Source organism: Vanessa atalanta, chromosome 19 (assembly GCF_905147765.1).
Source record: "Vanessa atalanta chromosome 19, ilVanAtal1.2, whole genome shotgun sequence".
NCBI lineage: Eukaryota > Metazoa > Arthropoda > Insecta > Lepidoptera > Nymphalidae > Vanessa > Vanessa atalanta.
Genome location: NC_061889.1, coordinates 7,529,613 through 7,553,342, shown reverse-complemented (window position 1 = coordinate 7,553,342; position 23,730 = coordinate 7,529,613). Strand labels below are relative to the sequence as shown.

The following is a 23,730-nucleotide window of genomic DNA, read 5'->3' as shown; positions in this document are numbered from 1 at the left end:
TGTTTAATGAAACGGAACGTGCTCATAGGGTCGCTGATTCATTCCTAGTTTTTGGTTTAGTTTTATATTTTTATATTTTTATACAAATATAATTATTTTTAAAAAAAAAATTTTAAATGTTAAACAATCAAATTACGTCTGTATTTAATCATATAGCTTGGCATTTTTGCAAAAAAAAATGAAATATCATTTAAAAAAAAACATTATATATACTATATAGGAATATTACTCAATATAGCAGTATAAGATATTGATAAGATTAAATTTATAACGATAAATTTAATTGTACTTTTTTATCATAATTTCTGTAAGGAATATGGTGGAAAAGAGTACTACTGAGCTTCTTACTGGCTCATCTATGTAGAAACTACTTTCCGAACCGGTGGTAGCTTTACATTCAATCCCGTACACATGTGTGTATCGTGACGATTCAAAAGTGATTTTATGAGCTTTAAATAAAGAATGTTTAGATTGGATTTGATTCGACTATTACTTTTATTGGTGTCTAGTTCCGTTCTTCTCAAAGGGACTTTTTCTTCTCTAAAATTAACGACGTGAATCGTCTTAAATACGTAAAATAAGAATTATGTAACACACGTTCTCTCTTGCTAATCTAACGTAGAGGACGTTAAGCATTTCTGCTTAGCCCAAGTCGTAGCGTGATGTTATGATATAGTATATTTTCAAGCCAATTTTTTTTATTTTCCTTTTAATCATTTTTGACTAGACTCTGTTATTAAAATTCATAGTGATTTAACACTTCATTATTTTATGTATATATTGATACAAGGACAGGTGACTAAAATACAAGTCCTATAGTTTCATGTTTGATTTATGTTTTTTATACAACTATTTGTTTTGATGTCTTGTGGTAGATCCGAAAGAAAATATTACGATACTTGTTAAGCTCTAATGGACTCATGGCATAGAAGTCGATTATATCATTTGAACATTCAAAATATACTCATATATATGTAGGTAGAAAAGAGTTAGTACTAGATATTTATATCATACTTAAGATATCTACAGCAGACTTTCTTAATATTTATATAAGAATAAACTTAAATAATGAGGTTTTTCAATGTCCATCAAATATAATGCGCATGATACATACCTAGATAATATTTGTATACATATCTTCAGTAGAAAAAGAAAAGCTATAACGCCGTACTGGTACTTTTGAAAAATGAGATTTAAAATAAATTCTCTAAACCTCATTTACGAATTGTAACATTTTGGTTGAGCTTTTTCCCCCATTGACAATATGAAAATATTTACTTAAGTTTAAGTTTAAGTAAGTGTCCCATTGCTAATATATGTAACTCGTCCTTCATGTTAAGGATAAGTTTTGGAGCTTTTGAATACTGCTGCAGTACAATTTTAGTGAATATTCAATAATTTCATTATCACACAAAGGTTTTCCTATCGATATTTATATCATGTATTTGAAACTCATGGCTGTTTCTCTTAAACCACGACCTTCGTTAAAGATCAAAAATTTTAAGTAACTAATAATATTGGCTCGTTTAAAGACTAATAAAAATATACAAACATATAATAAATTATATTTTAATTAGTACGATAAATTTTCAAGATCACAGCTAACCCTAAACATGACCGGAAACGTACACTTGAATCGAACGCGCGTTGCATTCGCATGGACCGGATGTGGACGACCTACACTATCGTCCGTAATCCGCCATTACACTTACAATTGATTTAGTGTTCCTATTTTAATTTGAAACAAAGCCGCAGTCATTTGTGGAACTATACTAATATCATAAACGAGGGTAACTCTGTCTGTTATGCTTTCAGAACTAAAACACTAAACCAAAGAATAAATTGGGTATGAAGCAAGCTTGAACCCCAAGAAAGGATATAGACTACTTTTTAAACCTAAACCTTAATAGGCAGATGAAGCCTAGTATTGTTAACTAAAGGGCGTGCTTATAAACGTTTTTATCTTTCGACATTCAGAAGTAGACAAGACATTGAAGCCGTATACTGTTTATTATTTTTATTTCTACAAAGTAAGTTAAATGGCAACTTGATACAATTTGGTACGTACAACAAAATAGATATGCAATTTGATAATTAAATTCAAGGGACGCTTTTTTTACAGGTAATATCAAGTAATATCGTATTTGACATAAAATAAATTTTTGATTAATGTTGTCATTAATATATTTAATCATAGGTATTGAATTAATTTTATTTGAAATAAATATCAAATGTGTTCTTTAACTTAGATCAAGTTTTGTCTTGTACTTTTTAGAACATTATAGACCTGAAGTTAAGTTAGAACTTGCCCAGACATTTACGTAAGTATGATGACCGTTTAGGGGTTGAGTCATGAAATTTATGAAATTTAATAGTCGCAGCATTGTGTGTCTCAATCTTATGGAGTTTAATCTAACTCATCGGATAAATAACAGCTTTCAAACGATAACATACTTACGATCGCTTCCTTGTAACAAATAACTTTAAATATTCTGTCACAGCTGTTCTTCAATGCAAAAGTTGCCAAAAATTAAATTTGTCATCCAACCAGATGGCGTTGCAAAAATTAAAAGGATACCCGGAGCCTTTGTCTCGACCAACAATCTTCAATGTAGGAAGCATGGTATGACCAATTATGGAGTGAACACCATTTGAGGTATGGCGGAGGGGGCCTTGTGTGTAATTATGGCGAGAAATGCGTAGATTTACCATTTAAGTAGTTAAACATTGATGTTAGATATCAATCACGCTCGAGTAACGTGTCATTTATAACAAAAGAAGGATATCATATTAGTTGATGTTTGTTTTATTCAGCATTGCAAGTTGGAATGAAATGGAATTCCTGTCAAGTTGTATAAATTGTAACGAGCTATTTTAAATATTTCGATCAATCCAGCTTTATTCGAAACAGTTTGATACTTATCTTTTGGTTTGAATTAAGGATTAATTTTAAATTTGTTTTGTTTCTTAGCACCTTTTAGTTTCGTTGAATCGTGTGTTGAAAAAACATCTAGAGAGAATATTATGTTTGAAGAAAGATTGTTTCAAATCAAATCAAATTCCTTTAATCAATATAGAAGCATTACATTTACTTATTGATTGTCAAATTTAACATTACTACTTCTATGGAATCACCGACGTATAATCGATCGCTTGTAAAATTGCTTCCTTTCCAGGGTAATAGCATCCAAAATACTTCGCAAATAGCTGGTATCAGTCGCGCATTCGTTTCTATTAGTAATATATGTATATCTTTATTTGAATTAAAAATTCTTATATTTTAGACAACTTGTATAGTACCCATATTTTAGTGGTTTAAAAATAATTATATTATGAAAAATCAAGTAGGTTTAAAATAGTTTATGAAATAGTAGTAGAACTTAGTCTATTGCGTCAATTAAATCTTTAACATCGGTTATTGATTCAATTGTGAACGACCAGCAAACTTTGTGGTAATTTATTTTGCTGTTGAAAATATGCTGATATTAATTGGATACATTTTGCATTAAAAAAAAAACAACTATTATTTCGCTGTGTTTATCGTGTATCAAGCCTGTATAGATTTATTTATTATTTTTCTATCATAAGCTTTATTCATTAGCAAATGTAAATATATGTGTGGAATTTAATATAGTATGTTTGAATGAATGATGAATGAATGAATACTTTGTTTAGAAACTTTGTATTCTAAGTTATTTTTTGTACTCACCTATATTATATCATGTCCCAGAGATAGTCTGTAACAAAAAAAAAACACATTAATCTTGAATCAGTCATTTATTTAAAATAATATTATAATTTATTTTGAAAAAATACGCATAGCCTGATCTAGCTGCCCAAGTTCGCTGAAGAATATTTTATAATATTCTGCTCAAATTCTCTGTAACTTAGTGACTTTGTACCAGCCCGTCTGAAGAGATACTACCCCTCATCACGTATTCTACCGCCAAACTACAATACTCAGTATTTTTGTGTCTCGATTCGAAGTTCAGTCCAGTCAGAAGTCAGTCCAAAGCTGGTGGTGCAATTTTTGGTGCAAGGAATGGTTAATATTTCTTTCGATGCCAATGTCTATTGGCCAAAATAAAAAATGGTATAAGACCAAAAGATGGTGATGATTGTTAATATGTACTATGTACTTATTTGTTACAAATATAAACTTGTAAAACAACGTTGATGAGAACTGCGATAAAGCAGTAGCTAGAAGATCCGAATCCCATCCCCAAATTGTGGGTTTGAACCCGGGCAAGTACCACTGAATTTTAATGTGCTCAATATATATTTATCATTCGGTTTTGGTACTGAAGGATAACATCGTAATAGAATCTGTATGTCTTGTAAACCTGCCACATCCATCAATCCACATTGGAACAGCATTGTGGAAAAAGCTTCCATCTTACTCCTCAAATGGTCCTCAACTCACAAGTAAAACATTTATAGTTTCCTACTTTACTTTACAAAAATGTTCTCGTTATGTTTTGTTGAACTGATTTCTCCAAAAATCTACTTTCTGCTTATCTTAACTCCAACGTTATTGGATACAACGACTTACGAAACTTTCACCAATTTTCCTTATCTGCATGATTCTTGGTGAGCAAAGTGTAATATTAGGTAATCACCTATTTTTAACTAAGTTACAAATTGGGCTTTATATTTTTTTATGTTACGTTATCCTTGCAATTAATATCAGAAGTATATTAATAAGCATAAATATAAGATTAAATTACGAGACAGTCATTCTCGTCGAAGAGCAACTAGAAGTAGAAGGGGTCTACCAAAGAGATTTATGAGATGAGATTCTGTAATAATAAGCTCGAAACTCACCGCAGAATACGATCGTGAAATGATATGTGAAATTGTTTATAATAATCATAAAAGTTATTGGATACACGATCAATATATAATCAAAATATATAACTTATTGTATACGATTAAATTTACAAAATGTACATAATACATTCATGCATATTACATTATGTTAGATAAAACAAATTAAAAATAAACACGAATTATACAAGTGACATTGTACAGACAAACATACGGATGATATGCAAAATACAACCTTCAAGTTTACTAGGTCGAAGCAAACAGACAGACATCAAATAAATACTTCCGCTTAATTTGTACCTCTAATTGCGGCAAAGTAGGTTAAATAAGTATGAAGAGTTTTATATTTAACGTGTTTGCCATAAAAATGAAAGTTTAACTAGTATGATCGCTCTGTAGGATACTTGGACCTTAACCGATTACAGGTTCAAATCCGGAAATTATTACTTATTATTATCGTTTATAATTTAGCCGGTTCGCTGGACATTAAAGACTTCACTGGTCTGGGCTACTGTTATGTAATAAGCTCAAATACCTCCTTAACGTAAAGGAGACTTTTATCCAGGAGGAGGACATTTATGAGTTGTTGGTATACAGTATTGACTATGTTTAAACTCTATGCTAAACATAAAAGCAAATTGTTTAACAGAGACTGTCTTAATGATAGTATAAAGTCTGTGTCCAGTGACAGCTATATAAACATTAAATACGCAACAAATGATGAATAAACTACATTTAAAAATATAAAGGCGCAGGCTTTGTTTAATTATGTCTAGATATACTGTCATAGTACATATGTATGTGAAATTAACAAAACTGTTAAACATACCCTTCCACGACAAAGTATTACAATTTTTCAGTTACGGTTATTAACAAACATATTAATCTTCTAGTAATTAAGCAAAAGATGATTAATTGCAGCTTTGACGACCTCCTTGGTCGAGTAGTGTGTACACCGGTTTTCATGGGTACGCCTCTCCGAGGTTGCGGGTTCGATTCCCGACCGAGTCGATGTAGAAAAAGTTCATTAGTTTTCTATGTTGTCTTGGGTCTGGTTGTATGTGGTATCGACGTTACTTCTGATTTTCCATAACACAAGTGCTTTAGCTACTTACATTGGGATCAAAGTAATGTATGTAATGTTGTCGAATATTTATTATTATTATTATTAGCTAACATGGCGCGCTGGTGACTTTCCGATATCTTCTTAATCAGAATGGCCGCCTCTTTACCACAGACGCGATAGTCTTTCCATAGACACGTGGTAATACTGGTTTATTTGTATATATATTTTTAGTAGGTGTGATTACTATTATTAAAATAACATGTTATGTAACAAGAACATTTTAACGATTTTATATTTTAAAAATATCTTACGTTGTTTTATAATTATATCTTAATATAGCTTTTACTCTGTGGAAGAGAACACATAGTCTTTATAAAGTGCCAGATGTGGACATGTAGGTCAAAAACGCGTCTCACGGCCGCCTCTTGTTATTAAATTGTCTATATTCATATTTAATAATATAATATATTTTATGTAATATTCGATTATGCATTAACGATACTTGTATATTCATATATCAGATTAAGAGTAATGTAAGTCTCAATAGTCAATCAATTACGATAATAATTATAATAAACTTTGGACTGGTAGTTGTCCACGGTACGCATCTTTATTTCAACCCGCGGATGTCCTAAGAGAATTTGAGCCGTGAACTTCTCAACACAATCAAGAGCAAAATCAAGTCACCAGCAATATACAGCCATATTTTTAAATTTAAAAATAGGTCCTTTCGTCCCTGATGGTAAGTGTTCACCCATAAATAACCATCTGTGGAGCTTGCCTGGGTTTGAACCCGCACATTGGCTAAGTAATGCACGCATTCTAACCACTGGGCCATCTCGGGCCGAATGTGATGTTATAATTGTGAAAACTCTCTAGCATAATTACGTTTAGAATAACAACTACAAGGCAACATCTTGGCCTCCACTGTAAGGTAACGCAATCTGCTACCTTAAAAGATAAATAAAAGGAAGAACGTATCCTTCAAACAAATTGCATATATTTACATATACATATGTTATATCTAAAATACCGTAGACCTTAAATATGTAGACGTTAACGAGATTAAATATAAACGAAAAGCGGAAATGTATACAAATGTTCCGTCTGTACTTGAACACTCGGACTTTGAATCGTACAAAATCATTCCTAAAACTATTTTTTGTTTATAATGTAGTTAGACAAGCGTATGCTATCTAGTGGTGAGTGGTCACCACCGCCCAAAACGTAAAATATTTCTTAAATCGCCAATTCGCTTACTAAATAAACTTGGAAGAAACTTGGAAACTGAGATCTTGGGCGTTTAGTGGCTGTACACTGGCTCACTCACCGTTCAAACCGGAACAGAATAATATTCAATATTGCTGTTTGGCAAGGAAGTATGTGACGAGTACGTACCCAGACATGCCAATGAAAAATAATCAGACGATTTCGTAGTTTTTATTTGACGAACAATACTTATTCTTCTATAAAATTGGATTTGTTACAAGTCTCGAACGAATCACAATAAAGTTCAATGTCCTATTTTAGTTCTTATCAGAGACGCAATATTACTCAGATTCAAAACTTGTAATGATAACAGGAAGGCGGTCCAGATATTATGAAACTTGGATGATGAAAGGCTACGCTTATCTCATTTAGTAATGCATTTATTTGTACTGCACATATTTATTGTTTTAGTTGTTTTATTTGACTTTTATAAAGAACTAGTTATCGCCCGCGGCTTTGCTAGCGTTGCGGTTAGGCGTCAGGTGTTAGGTCCTTAAAGTTCAAGCTTGTTTTATACCAAATTTTATCAAACTTGGTTCAGTGATTTGGCTGCGAAAGAGCAACAGATAGACAGAGTTACTTTCGCGTTTACAATATTATCATAGATAATGATGGTAGCTTTAGATGGTCAGCTTGTAAATATTTTTACTGCTGCTAACTTAAGCCGCTGAATACGCTTTATTTTCTTTTTGCTACTATTTTATGTGTTTTGTCTCTGTTATTATACTTGTAAACATAACTAAACATATATGTTTGTGGCTATATTTTCAACAGTAAATCATGAGGTTCATGATTAGTAAATAGGACCAATTGAAGTTATTTAGATATTACTGCCAAAACAATTTCAGTACCAGTCTGTACTTGGCACTACAACACATACAAACATATTATTATTGTAGTATAATAGTGATCATAAGAAAAACTAAATAGATAAAAAGTTTTTATTCGATTTTATATTTAAGTCTCATAAAAAAACAACTAACCTATTTTAAATGAAAAACTTAATAAAAAATCAACTAATTTCGCAAAGCACATTGTAATTTGCTTTCAAATACAGCATTCCCAGAGACAATAACTGGTCTATATTATCTGAGATTATTCGCAGGCAGGTTATAAATTAACAAAATTCAAGATAAACAACATTTATTCGGCACGATATTACCAAAGTTTCTGTTCGCGATTAATTCTTAATTTTTTTAAACTACACTTCTTTTGGCGCGTATAAAATAATGAGGCCTTATGATAAGCGCACAGAAAAACTACACGAGGAAGTTAGATGCCAAGTCGCTCGTCATAGACAACAATGAATGCTTTTCGAGAGTGAGTTTCATAATTGTGGTGAAAACAGAAGAAATATAATTTATCACAATAATAATTTATTAATAAGTAGATTATACTGAAGAAATTTAACTTCTTTCTAAGAAGGAAAATAAGTACGCGCAGTATTTTTTTTAAATCCCTGAAATAAATTTTGAATAAAAAAGGCTTTGAACGTTTGTGTGTCATAGGTCATTGAGAAGAATCGTCTTTTTTACTACACGACTTGGGAACAAAAACCCCCAGGCCATTATAAAAACAAACAATTGATAGAGAAAAAAAAAATCAAGGAGTTTTGTTTCTCACATCTGAAGTATTTATATTTCGAACATTGGTATTTTTATAACAATATATATGCAAGTGTTATACTTCTATATTGAACAAATATTGTGACTTTGACTTGACTTAGACGAGTACTTAAATACTATTGTTATTGTACGTTTATAGCGCTTTCAATAGTCCATGGTACGAAACGAGAGCCAAATAGCAACCAAAATGTCCGCAGGCCGCTATAAAACCGTATGTTAATTCATTAACACGATATTGTGTTTAATCAATTTGTCCGTCAGTTCGTTTCGACCGCTTCATTGTATGTTAATATTATTGTTACTGACTTTAAATTCGTGATTGTTTTAAATAATTTTTGACAGACCTATTCTGTGATATCACATATTTACGAATTAACATTGCAGACTTTTGTATTTAACAACTTACAAATAAATGACTGCAAATTAATAAACGAAGCGCTTGACGCTTTTATAAGTGCGTGTGTGTGCATGTACATCTTATTGTGCACGTGGATGTGTTTGTATATAAGAAACCGTGTTTGTGGTGCATAATATATATTTTCTTAATGGTAGGGCTTTGTGCCAGCCCGTCTGGGTAGGTACCACCTACTCATCAGATATTCTACCGCCAAACAGCTGTACTCAGTATTGTTGCGTTACGGTTTGAAGGGTGAGTGAGCCAGTGTAACTACAAACAAAAGGGATATAACATCTTAGTTCCCGAGGTTGGTGGCGCATTGGTGATTTAAGGAATGGTTTATATTTCTTACAGCGCCATTGTCTACGGGCGGTAATGACCAGATAATGTCAGGTGACCTATTTGCTCGTCCGCCTACCGATATCATAAAAAAAAATTATTAATATTTAAGTGGAATAGCATAACAAATAACGATTTATAAATCAAGAACTATTTCATTGCATAATGTAGTAGAGCTATTAGAAAATCGTAATTTAAAGTTGGTTTATCCTTACTGCTTCTTCGTTCGAATGAGTAAAGGCTTTTTTGTAAAAAAAACACGAAACTCACTCAAGAAAAATCTGTGAAGTTTGAGAGGTATTTATTGAACAATTATAGCTTTATGGTATATAGCGTAGTATGTTGCAACTAAAATCACATTTACGCAATTTAAACTCTTAAACGTGTTTACAAACAAATTGACATGCACTCTTGCATTAACAAGCACATGTTATATGCTTTACATTAGTTGTAACAACAAACAAGTATATATTCACATGCGAAGTGACAATGAGCTCCATTCAACTTAACTTCCTGCTAAGTTGAATAAATGTTTAAGTAATGTCAATTATTATCTTTACTTATTAGACATATAGCGGCCTGGACCGTCTGTCCAGTCCATAGAATTTAAAAAAAATAAACAGATGTTGCAGGTTTGATTCCGAGTATGATGGAAATTGGATGCGCTTACAATAAGCAAATTTTGTATACATTCAGCTAAAAAGCAAATTTATATTGGAATTATAATAATTATATTAAAAATATATATATCTATATAAAAATACATATTTCTATACCAATATTATAAATGTGAAAGTAACTCTGTCTCTGTCTGTCTGTCGCTCTTTCACTGCCGATGAACCGAATTTGACAAAATTTGGTATGAATCAAACTTTAACTCCAAAGCACGTTTTTTGCTTAACACATGACAATTAACCCCCAAAAACTCGAGCGAAGCCGCGGCGACAACTAGTATTAAATATAAATAAATTAAATATAAGTAAGTTTCTAAAATATACGTCATCCAACTTATACTGATAAAGTAAGTCTGTCTGTTACCCTTTCACGCTTAAACCGCCTGAACCGATTTAGATGAAATTTCCTATGGAAATAGTTCGAATCCCAGATAAACAAATAGGATAACAATTAATGTTAAATGAGGGGTAACTGTTTGTGTGCTATCGGTAAAATTTTATCAATTTCGCCCGGGTAAATTATTCGAGACGGTTCTTAAGAGCACTTTCAAACCTCATGTTTTAAGATTAAACATATTATATACATATATATCTATAAATAGATTGATAGCAACTCTGTGGGATACATTAAGTAAAATAAACTTAAAGATATTTTTTTTGTATTTAAATATGTATTTGTATTTTAAACACAGGATCAAAGGTCACAAACAATAGATCGCTTTAAGAAAATGCAAATTGAACGACGTTTTTGTCATTTCATAAACAGAAACACAAAATAAACGGATAAATAAACAAACCCAATGAGATATATAAATGTATTTTCATATGAATGATGGTAGTTTTTAATTTAAAAATCAATAGGTAAGTTTGATGCTTCTATATTGAATAAATTCTTTTCATTTGATTTTATCAAATAATTTTGAATCGTTATGTAACAATGTTGAATTAGATATAAAGCTACTAACGTTTCGGTAATAGATTACTCTTTTCCACCATTTTAATTACATAGTATCTCAGTAAAGTTAAATTAAATTTTTATATGTATGTATATCATACCTTAGTTTGCCTTAGCAATAGTGAACTTTTATGTGATTAATTTAATTATATTACTCTCGAGATCAGCAGTGGTAGAAAATATTTGAGAAAACTATCCATCAAACCTCATCGCCCAGCAGTGGGATATTAACAGAGTGTTCCTTTATATATAAGAAAGCATACAAGACTTACAATAGCGTTGATATTTAAGCCATGTGTATCATACAATGGCAACAGGAATGAAGGCGTTATAAGGGTACTGGTACATTTAACAAACTGACGCATCATCGAACTGTTATATGTAATTCGATTTCCATATTTATTCATACGCGTACGGCAGGGTTGACGAAAAATTTTTATAAATATTTTCGGACAGTCGACAGAGATTAATGTTCTAATAGTTATCCACTTTGCCAATAGATGCGGTCGCTTTAGAATTATAAACTACTCATATGGTCGATGTGCCGTTAAGTATGGGATCTAAGATATGTGACATATACTTAAAAAATATAGAATTAACAGAATAAAAGGTATATAGGTAAAGCTAAGAATACTTTGCTTTATTTATGTTTCTATTCTTTAAGTTAAAAAAGAAAAACCTGAATTTTGTAACATTCCTTGACTAAGTATAGTATTCATTTTAAATATAATTAAGTCCCTATAACTTAAAAAACGACTTTACCTATCTCATTCATATTTATTTTTAAAGTTTACCTAATGCTCTGTAATAGCTTCTTACGGGAAGAAAAGTTAGGTTAGGTTTATGTTAGGTTTATGCCCCTTTAGCAGTTTAAGCGGGTTTTCTAGTAGGGTCTGTGAGCTTATAAAATATATAAAATTGCACCCTTAAGAAACCGGAGCGGGTCGCTAGTCATGTATAATTATTTACTTATGTAGATCGTGGTTCCGTCGAATTATGAGATCGTTATGTATTTGCCAATACATCTGTGCTCTATAATGTCATCTGGCTGCTAATTTCCGCCCTTCAAAATTTGTTGTCCTGTTCGATACTCGGTCAGTACGACTATGTATGTTATATATATTAGCTGAACCTGCGACTTTACCCGAGAAATTCATAAAACTTTACCTATAACACACAAACCGTCACTCCATACCAAACTTCATCAATATCGGTTCATATCGGTTCAGCGGTAAAAAAAAAAAAAATCGGTTCAGCGGTTTAAGTGGTAAAAGACAGATATTTATCATCTGTACTATTTTGCCCTTCAAATATATTATTCACTTTAATTCATATGTATGAATGTATTCATGTGGAATTGCACTGTATATGTTTTCGTATATACGTAATATGTATAAATACATACGATTTAATTTATATCGTCCGTATTATTCTTTGTATAATTCCCACTTAAAAATTGTATGTCAGAAATCATCACTAAGTAATATGGCCGCCTTATTATAGAAAGATTTTTAAAGATAAAAGAGTATCAAGTGTATCTATCAATATATATATATTAAATATTAAGCATATTCGTTAAAAATAAAAACAAATTCTCTACATCAGCAGCCCTAAAACGTCAAGTGGCAGTTTCCTCGTCGCACGTCACTAGTCTTACAATTATAATGTAATTCAATACAGATTTGAGGTCAATGCCTCTGACCGTAGCGTTTTGATTGATACCAATAAAACGTTTCATTCTATTTCATTAGTCATAGAATAAATATAATTACATTTTGACTGCTTCATTGTTCTAGATACTAAAATTTATAAGAACACAGACTCCTGGGCTAAAAAGTTAATGGGTTTGGGGTCGACAACCTGTAGGAGCCAGGAGTGTGAAAATTGTGCAAGAATAAAGAAGTGCAAGAATAAAGAGTTGGCCACTATAATATGTTCTGCGTAGTTGGCTAGTCTCGAATATGGTTGTCGATACAAGTTCTATCTAGATGTGACACAGATCACCTTCATATTGGAATATAGTACAATGAATATAAGTCCAAGGCGGTCTTATTGCTCCCAGCTATCTCTTCCAGACAAAAATAAAACAGACAATGAATGGTACTCAGGACTCGTATAACCATCTACGGACGATTCCACGTCGTTTGGTCATAGTCTCAAACCGATAAGTTCCGTAGTTTTTAGGTAATTGACAGTGACAAATTACAGGATGAAAATACTTTTTCACAAAAGAAAAATAGCGCAGATATATGTATACATGGTCCTCGTTTATCGCGGAATTTCGATACGATGTTTGCGTATCGACGATTACAATGTATTCGATTCGATTCGAAGAGATTCCTATCGTCTTCTATTCCTATACTTCCGCCAGTCATTGATCATGTCATCATCACTATAACCCATACTAAAACTCTCTATTTTACCAGTGAAATGTACGGAACTCTTCGAAAGATACCAAATATACCCAAATTCGAGAGTTTTACCCTAGTATTATACTGTCGTCCGAAATTCATATTCTTAGCAGGTTTCAAGTCTTACCATAATGGGAAGTAGATTAAAATCGACTTTCTGTATTTGTTCAATATGTGATTCTCATACAGGTAAAACTAACATACTTTTTTTCATTTAATGTAAAAAATATGTACAAGTTTCAATAACTCTATATTGGTAATAAGATGAATGTTTGCTTTTTACATTAACAACTAGTTATTAAATAATAGCGGAACAACAATCTTGTTTGGCATACTAATGTAATAAGTGAAGTAAATCTAAATGTCCCAACACTGGGCAAAAATCTCCTCTTCCTTCGAGGAAAAGAATTAGAGCTTTTTTCAATGCGCTGTCCATTTCGTTAGTAGAGAAATGAATGGCAGAGTAACATGAACTTAATTCTAAGCTCAAATTAAGTGCATGTGAAGTTGAGTTGTGCTCAAAGCGTTACAAGGTCGATACTGGGCATTCTTAGCCTAATTTAAATTATGATTGTTCTTTAAAATGCAACGATAACCAAGATATGTAAGATCAAGACTTGAAGATGGGTTAAGTGATTAAAAATTGTCCGGGGTTAGACAAATGCATTCGATAGGAGTCGAAGCAATCTATATCGTCTTTCTTATCTTCTTTGTATAGTCTTTCTTCTTTTCTTTCTTTTTCCAACTCTTTGATCATGTGACATATCAATTACTTATTTATTTTTATTTCGATTTCGAAAATTGGAGTATGTGAATATTACATACATGTGAAAGAAACAAGCAATTCTTCATCAGAAACTTTTTGCTTAGCCAAAAGATGCCACGTAAATGATACTTATAAAAGTTGCATTCAAACGTCACATTTAACTGGCATGCAATCATTACACATGTAATATGGTATGTAATATTACACATGAAAAAATACACTAAAACGCTTCACACGTAGAACACATACACATAGAAACGTAGAACACAGACGTTACGTATAGAAACGTTACAAAAATTCGACCTTGAAATTTTACTTTCATCGTGCCCAATGAAGTTTAAAGTTTTATCACAAAAGCATTAACAACTAAGAACCGCTCTATTACTACAATATTTGATTTATGATTCCAAACAAATTAGTGGACATTTAAGTTGGGTAATATTAACTCTAGTCAATTGACGTTATAATACATGTTTACTCGAATTTATGCATTCGTCTGTTCCCTCTCACGGTAGCTCGACTTCAGTGGGACTGTGAAGGTCATTAGGGTCACGCGGTCGGCACAAACAAACAGACACTTTCACAATGTTTAGATATTAACATGCCTCGGACAGTGTTTATGGTGTTTGTAAATATTGTATGTGTAATTAAGCGAAAATTGCAATATCGAGGCAATAAACAAATTCTAGCAACAATTTATAAATATTTGTTAGTTGGAGAAAATTTTTTTTCAAAAATTTCACACTGCTTGAGGGTAGGTGTGGTAGGTAATGGTAGGAGCTTAATTCAATGCTGGTTTCGATATATATATATAGATTTTTCTTTCTTATTATATACGTAGGCGGACGGGCAAATGCTAGTCTTGGTAGGGTGTGGTCATGATCATCCATATACTTATTATTAAATAGAAATGGAAACAACGCCAATGCGCCAACAAGCTTGGTAGCTAGGATGCTGTGTCTCTTGTACCTGTAGCTCACACCTATTTAATATTTCAGTTTGTATGAGTTATATACTCTCAAAAGTTTAGACATTTAGACGTTTTCTTAAAATCTACATATTAGTTACTGTGAATTACTTAAATAAAATACTTATTAAATGTAATAGTCTTTAAGCAAATCTTCTGGTGCAACGATTCCAATTGCATCGTTTTAATCACATGTTTCGACGAAAGAGTCTAATAAATTGTTTTATGTGTAAACGAATGTAAAAATAAATCTAGGTCATAAAAGAGTACCTACATAACATTTTAGTGTTAATCATTGAAGATCGAATTTGAACGCAACATTTCGAAACGAAACGTTCCTTATACAAACTAGTATTCGCTAGTGTCAGTTTTAGTAATATTTTTTTTTTTTAATTTTTTTATAATGCAATTTTCAATTATCGATATATTGTATCTTAAAAAGAAACATCACGTCAATAGTCTAAATTAAAAGCAGTCGAAATTGCAACTACTTATACTAGATACTCAATAAAAAAAAAATGTTTAGTTTAGTTGTTTTTTCTGTTAGTCATAAAATAAAAACATCTCATTTATAAGCACAAATAAATTGGCCAACTATAGCTTCGTATAAACTAAAGTTTCTTTGATTCTTATTCCAAGATGGCTGTTGAATGATTGGTTAATGAATGATAATGGAGAAGCTACCGTTCGTTCCACCGTTCAACGCGATTATAATATGAAAAATAATGATTATTAATTTCCATCTGTACATATTTGAATAAGTTTTTCGTCATATGTTAATAAATATTTAATGCACTTTAAAATGTCACATTTTACAGAGTAATACTTCAAACTGTTTAAATAACGTATCGTTATAGAAAAACAGTTCGTATTGTAAATTTAAAAAGGCATAAATTTGCATACATTATGTTCCAGTATAACTAATATTAACGTTTACTTTCTCTTTCAAAAGTTACTTTAAGTACTATTGAATATATTTGAAAATATTATTTTTTAAATCAAGTTACGCAATTATTCAAAGCATAAAGTTCAAGGTCGATTCAGTTTCTTATTCGATCGATATAAAACGATGATGATCGTCATTTGTTTACGCGAAGTCAAAGTCAAAATCTTCGTTTATAAAAGAATTGTTACACTTGCTTATTGACAGACTAAAATCTACCATCGGGTCTGAGATGAAACGGTTAAGGAAACTCAGAGGTTTTTGTTTTGAGTTGCATTGCATTTATTTTTGTACATAATTGTATTAAGTCTAAAATGTAGTTACTATAAGTCAAAGTAAAGTATATATATTTATTTTTTAAGACACGTGACTTAGAATTCAGAATTGCAGACGGTAGATTTTGCATTTTTTTTTGTGTTTATTTTATCTAAGTGTTATATCATATAAATAATATTATTACTGATTAGATTATTATAAACTTAATTTTGTGTTTGTTCGTTCAATAAAAGTCCGATGATACTCTATGGCCCATAGAGTAATTTCTATGAATACCATATCGATCAGTTGCTGAATTTTTACGTTAATAAAGAACAAACCAGCAAATACGCTCCGCATTTACAATATTATTAAGAAACAACATATTACGTTTGAAACATGAAACTACTACTATTGTTTGAAATTTATTATTTATAAATACGAAAGATGTACTTATGTTGTTTGAATATTTGTAACGCAATGACAATAGAACGATGAAATTAATTCAAATTTATTTTTTAGAAAATACAAATGTAACAGTAATTAGGAATTAATTAGTACACATATATCTTGCAGTTCATAGCCTAGCCTTTTAACCAAGTGGCGCCGTTCATTCAGTAGCTTAAATGACATTCAGTTAACCAAACAATTAAGTACTACAATTAAAGTGGTTACCACATCCATTGTCACTATAAGATATAAATCAATACGCCAATAACCTTGAGACCACTAACAGTATTCTTTATCCCAGTTGCACTCGCTCATCCATTAAGCGGAAACGCATTAGTATTTAGTATTACGGTTTGGCGGCTAAATATTTGATGAGTAGGTCCTACCTAAACAGGTAGGCTTGCACAAACCTCTTCAGAATCTTACTAGATCCGTGGTTTAAAACAACAGAACGTTTGCAGACAGTAACATAAATTTAATTTTATTAATTATTAACTCTACTTAATTTATTATTAGTAAACAATACAAAATATCTTGAAGCGTTAAAATGTGAACGCAGGACATATCTGCTTTCATATAGTAAGGACTATTACGAAACGGCAATTATTCGTCGTGTAATAATAAGTATAGGTTTGTAATCCCGCAGTAGCGACGGTTGCACAACCAGCGTGACCGATCATTTAGCTATCGACTCCCTACAATATTCTCGTCAGCCTCCGAATGTTAACCTTCAAACTTTCATTTGATTACACACATGAAGATATGAGGTTTGACTTGTGAACTTGTAATTTTATGCTCTCCAACTACGTGCCTGTTTATCTGTTTGTCTGTTACTCTAACTCGTCTTAACTTCTCAGGACTTGTATGGATTTGCAGGATCTGGGACCACAAAGGTAAGAAGGCCCTGGGCAAGAGAGTAGTGGAGACCCATGGAGAACAATGGAGCTGAGTGGGTAATGCTCCAGTTTTTTACATTACTTTACGGTGTACTTTGTGCAAAACATATTTAAATTAAAATTAATGTTACAACAACAACCGCAAACAGTTGCTTAGTCGATCTCCACTAATTATTATTCCATCTCCGCGTGTCTAGCTTTTCATCGCGATAAATACCTAGTTGCAGAACGCATGCTTAAGTGCATAACACTACCACGTCAACTAATATAACTTGAACTCACCCTATTATTCATTCTGATATTTCACCATATAATATTGTAGTTCTATTAAAAATGGTTTTTCTAGCTTTTCTTATTGAACCCCTTAACTTATTCGAACACATTTAAAGTTCTAAGCAAAAACGGCTCAACACAAATTGGACGTGAAAATGTAGGGATCACACGTCATACATCCAGTCAATTATGAACTTTCCTGTAGTATTATTTATGAAGAAGCATGTGAGAATGAAAGTTCAAAGAACAATGGTTGTTTCTATTATGCAAGGCGGAATAATTTCATGGAATTTAGTTAAACCGACACGCTTGTCACGAACGTTTCTGGTGTTTTTATGATAATGTTAGCGGTGTCGGTTTGTAAGGAAGTGTAAACAAGGCAAGAATTAGATAATACACAGCTGTTTTTCAGATTACGCGATAGTATCTTTAAATAGTATGAAACGTAGTTCGCGTCTTTCTGTTTTTTTGCTTGATGATAGAATATGTGTTGAGTAGGTAGTACGGTCTACCCAAACGGGCTTGCCCTACATCGAACTGCCTACAACATTTGTGTCAAGGCAAAAGTCTAAACTTAAGTATTGTTTATTGACGTCGCTGATAAACAAATGTTCTAGACAATAATGAAATCACGAGAAATTATTAGTAATAATAAACATAGGTATTATTACATAAATATCTGGTCTCTAGTTTTAAAGCTGTGTTATTTTTTCTATTTAATCTAATACCAATAGATGGCGCTAATTGATAGTTAACAACAGTTTAACTCGTGCAGATAATCTGATTAAGCTTTAAGCATCGTTCATCTGATGTTTTGATATTACGATATATTATTAATACGGTTGAATCTTTAATTTAGCAACTAAATTAATTGCTATAAAAATTAAAACAAAGCCATATTTTTCAATGTTTGAATTTTATTATTTATCGATTGGATGAAAAAATATATTATGTTAATAAAGTTAAATAATGTCTTGAGAATTTGTCAGATTAACTGTTCTATTGTAATTATTTATTTGTTAATAGTGATTTAGCAAATAAATATAAATAATATTAAGTAAAGCATTTTATCATAGTACGTTTTTTTTTTAAACTGTCAAAATAAATCTTACAATGATAGCCAACTCACTCCTTAATTTTTCTGTCGAGATATACTTATGGTTATCAAAATAAGGTGACCACTGACCACTGACCATCGGATGGCCATCTTAAACGTTTCCAATTATGATTTAAATGAAAAAATATATTATTGTATGCTTAATTATATTTAACTATAGTTTAACTACAGTAATTAAACATAAGCATGACGTTATATGATTCTTCGTAAATAACTGTGGTTTAAATAAAATAAAAAGAAAGCTTGAGTCATATACACTCATTGTGCGATGAAGTACTAACCCGATATTGTTTGAATCACTTGTTCGTTGCAACGAGTTACTCATACTGCAGCTGCGTAACGTATTGTTTAAATAACTTTAATGTATATACATAATTAGTTTATGTAATTACATGGGTCAGATTTCGATGAGGGATAATATTCTTTATTAAGTTAAGTACCCTTAAACAGTGTCAAAATTTAAATTCAATGACATGAAGTTCAACTTGTTTGACGTTTACGATAAGCCGTATTTATTTAGTTGTATCTATTTATTTTACCCGAGAAAACGGATTTTCATCTAATTTTTAAAATAATACTTTGAAATATAAAAGTACTGAAAATTAGAAATAAACCATCATATCAGATATTTTTAATAGACTTTTTTTTATTTAATTTACAACATCCACGGCTCACAGTTGTCCGTGCCTTTTTTTACATTTTACATTTATAAATTTTGGCGTTATTTTATATTTTTACTGAAAATCAGCAGATTTTCGCTGGACTTCAAGCTTGTCGTCTTCTTGGAAGACTTGGCCCAGACTTTTAATAGAGACTAAAAAAATAACACAATTTTTTATCTGAAAAAAATAGAATGATTTTACTCATTGTCTAATGTCTATGCATATATGTATGTATATAAAACAATTATAGTTTTATAATGGATTATTATATTACATGTAAAAATAAATATAAAGAGAGCTAATTAACACAAATATGCATATTAATCTACCTAACCAATTAAAACATAATTAATTGATTCAATTAAAAAAAACACATGTCATCGTTTGTTAAGATAAGGCGGTAGTCGCGAATTATATATTCAAAGTTTGTAATAAATAACGTAATATTAAAATTTAATAGTTGTGTTGTATCTGTTGATCTTTAACTTTAAGTATTTCAAAATTAAAATACTGGTAGATATATAAGTATAAAAGTTATTAATCTGGTGATTTAATGGCTGAGATTAAACGGACCGATCTCTTGTCTGTCTGTTTACAAAATAATATAGACTTTATTATTATTATTATTTTATATATAACCCATAGACAAAGGCGCTGTAAGAATTTTAACCATTCCTAACATCGTTAATACGCTACTAACCTTGGGAGCTAAGATGTTATATCCCCTGTGCACAGGCACACCCTTTAAACCGGAACACAGCAATACTAAGTATTGTTGTTTGGCGGTATAACAACAGTCCAGTAATTTTAGACGTTTTTTGTTTTTCGAAATCAACACGTAAGGAAAAAACGTTATGCCCCCTCTAGGCGATCCTTTCTTATCTGTTTCTCTTTCTATTTATATACGGCTTAATATATCATTACAAAACTAATTTTATGCTATGGTCATAATCCACCCGCGATTTTAATAAAAAAAAGTTATCTTGTTAGTTATTTAAACATGGTGTGTGTACCTCTTGTGGTTATTTCATGATAATGGTTACACTGCCCATCGACATTGGCGTCGAAAAAAAATAAAAAATCCTTATATCCTTGTATCGGGTATTGTACAAGAACGTCTGAGTAGGTATCAACCACTCATCAGACTTTCTACCGCTACACAGCAATACTGGGTTTTTTTTTATGTTTCGTTTTGAAGGGTGAGTGAGCTAATGTAACTAAAGATACAAGGGACATAGTATCTAAGCTCCAAAGCTTGATGGCACTTAGGCAATATAATATTTAAAAAAAATTGATTTAAAAAATGACATTGATAAAATATAATAGTAGAACTAAACCCCGGACCGAGAACCGAGAACTTCGTGGTTGAGCCACGAGACCAAGAGGCAGTTAATATACTTTTACGTATATAATATAAACATTTGTAATAGCTTTAGAAATTGCAATAATTCAACTAAAATTATGTTAATCTATGCTTACTTACATGTTAAGCGTGTCATATTGACCGAAAGACGGACTGACAGTTTCTTAATTTGGTTATTAAAATTCATAATTTTATTATGTAATAAAATTAAATGAATAAGCAAATTAGAATGAGATAGAATTTTTAAGTTTTTTTTTTTATTAACGACTATATTAACACTCATGGGAAAAGGCCTTTGTACTGTAGACGGATGACAAATGAGCCATCTGATGCGAAGTGGACACCTTGCCCATGGACATTGGCGCCATTTGTAATTTTAATATTTTTTATATAACTATTAAACCACCAATTTGGTAACCGAGATGTTATGTCCTTATTATACTGGCTTACTTATGCCGGAACACAACAATACTAACAACAATACTATGGCGATAGAATATATGATGAATGGGTGCTACCTACCCAGAGGGGCTTGCACAAAACCTTACCGCCAAAGGATTAGATAAGGTTCAGTGTTTTTTCTCTCGTTATATTTTCTTTGCCGCCGAGTAAGGAATACTTTTAAATTATTTTGAAATATTATCGCATAAATATATACATATGTAACCGTATATTAGCAAAGCTGTGCAAGTAAAAAAAATATGCCAAAATTATGGGTAATAATAAATATAATATATTCTGTACGTAAGTATAACTTATAGAAGAAAATTTAAATAAAATATTTCACGCAACACAAAGATACAAAACAAATACAAAAATCGTTATCTGTGCACGATAGTTTTAATCATGAAGCAAGGTTAGATCTACTTGCAAAAAAGTAAATATATTTACTTTGTAAAACAATGATCACTTCCAAATAAGTATAATTCTGTGTTGAATTATTAAAATGCCAATTCACAAGTTTTCCTCTAGCAATTGATCAACAAACAAGAAAACAGTAGAAACATAACGGCAATTATTTAATATTATCAATCAACCTATCAATGATTTCATCAACACTATATCACGACGGTATGCGAGAAGGTCGTACGTTATCACGATATGAATATTTTATCGCTACGTAATTTTCACCGATTTTAATTGTCAATGAATTAAAGGCCTACGTAATACTTTAGCTGGAGCTGGATGCGAGTTGCCGAAGAAAGACTACAGTGGCGTGCATTTGGAGAGGCCTATGTTCAGCAGTGGACGAAAGCGGGCTGATGATGATGTAATACTTTTTATGACGACGTTCTGAGATTAGCCACGAAACGAAGAACCACGTGCACATATGTGTCCCCAAATACAATTACAGTCTCTCGCATACTTTCATAGTCCGATGAATGAAAATATAATTTGACAAGATAGAGTTAGTTCTAGGATGAACGGGTTTACGTGGTTTCCGAGGCCCGAGTGTAGAACATTTTCCCACTCCGGGCTGCTCAGTTTTCTATATAGATTAACTTAATAGATTACTGACCAGTTCCGAGATAACTGCCTTTTTAATTTATTACACATAGATGGTTTCTAGTTATAAGATCACATAAGCGGGCTTACGAGATAACAGATCCCGATTTTTCAATAACATTTTTCAGGTTTGAACAAACTAGACCAAAGAGGTTTTAACCCATAAATAAACACCAATTACTGTATCTACGCTGGTCAGGAACATCTAGTATATATATGTTCTATAATACATAATGACACACTCACACGATATAATAAGTTCTTTGGACCTGTATTTCAGTGATCATTTAAACAGCTCTTAGATTACCGGTTCAGATACAATTCGTCATGCCATTTCGATCAGTATTACTCATGTATATTAACTCATCTCAATTAAGCATAGATTAACTAATGTATAGAGAAATTAATTAATAATATCACTTAAATTTTTATGTTTGGTATTAAGTTTCATATAAATGTACAAAGATAAAAAAATACAGAGATTGCAACTTTTATCTCGCTAGACTCTATGGCGTTGAGCAAAAGAAGCTTTATTGAATAAGTTCATTGGCAACTGTTCGTGTTTTTCTATAAATTCATTAATACAAATTGGTCCATTAAAATTTTATTTGTTTTTATACCCAACTTTGCTCAGCTATCAAGACGAATTTATATGACTAGTTTATTTATATATCTTGTTATATTTCTTAAGCTATTGGTCAACATTAACATAGTAAGTATAACATACCCAATTCTTTTCTTTTTTAATTCTTTTTTAATTTCATACTTGCTACCAGTTTTATAAACAAAACTAGAAGTTATGTAATAAAAATAAGAATATGCTGTTGTGAATAATTCTGCAGACATTTTGGAAATTTACAATCTTAGACGCAAAGGTGAAGTCTCAAACGATAAATAGCTATCGATAATATTTTATCAAATCATACGAAAAATATTATTTCAAACTAAAATATAATGGCATTGTGTAAA

At 31.3% G+C, this 23,730-nt stretch overlaps 1 protein-coding gene across 2 annotated transcripts in view; it reads right to left on the bottom strand.

The window, feature by feature from the left end:
• The window catches only part of LOC125071282 (inverted formin-2), an 88,481-nt gene that overhangs the window by 31,047 nt on the left and 33,704 nt on the right, over nt 1-23,730 (bottom strand). For both annotated transcript variants that reach the window (XM_047681457.1, XM_047681456.1), the window contains exon 3: nt 3,710-3,737. The gene's annotated coding sequence lies outside the window, so the exon portion shown is untranslated. The remainder of the gene's footprint in view (nt 1-3,709; nt 3,738-23,730) is intronic.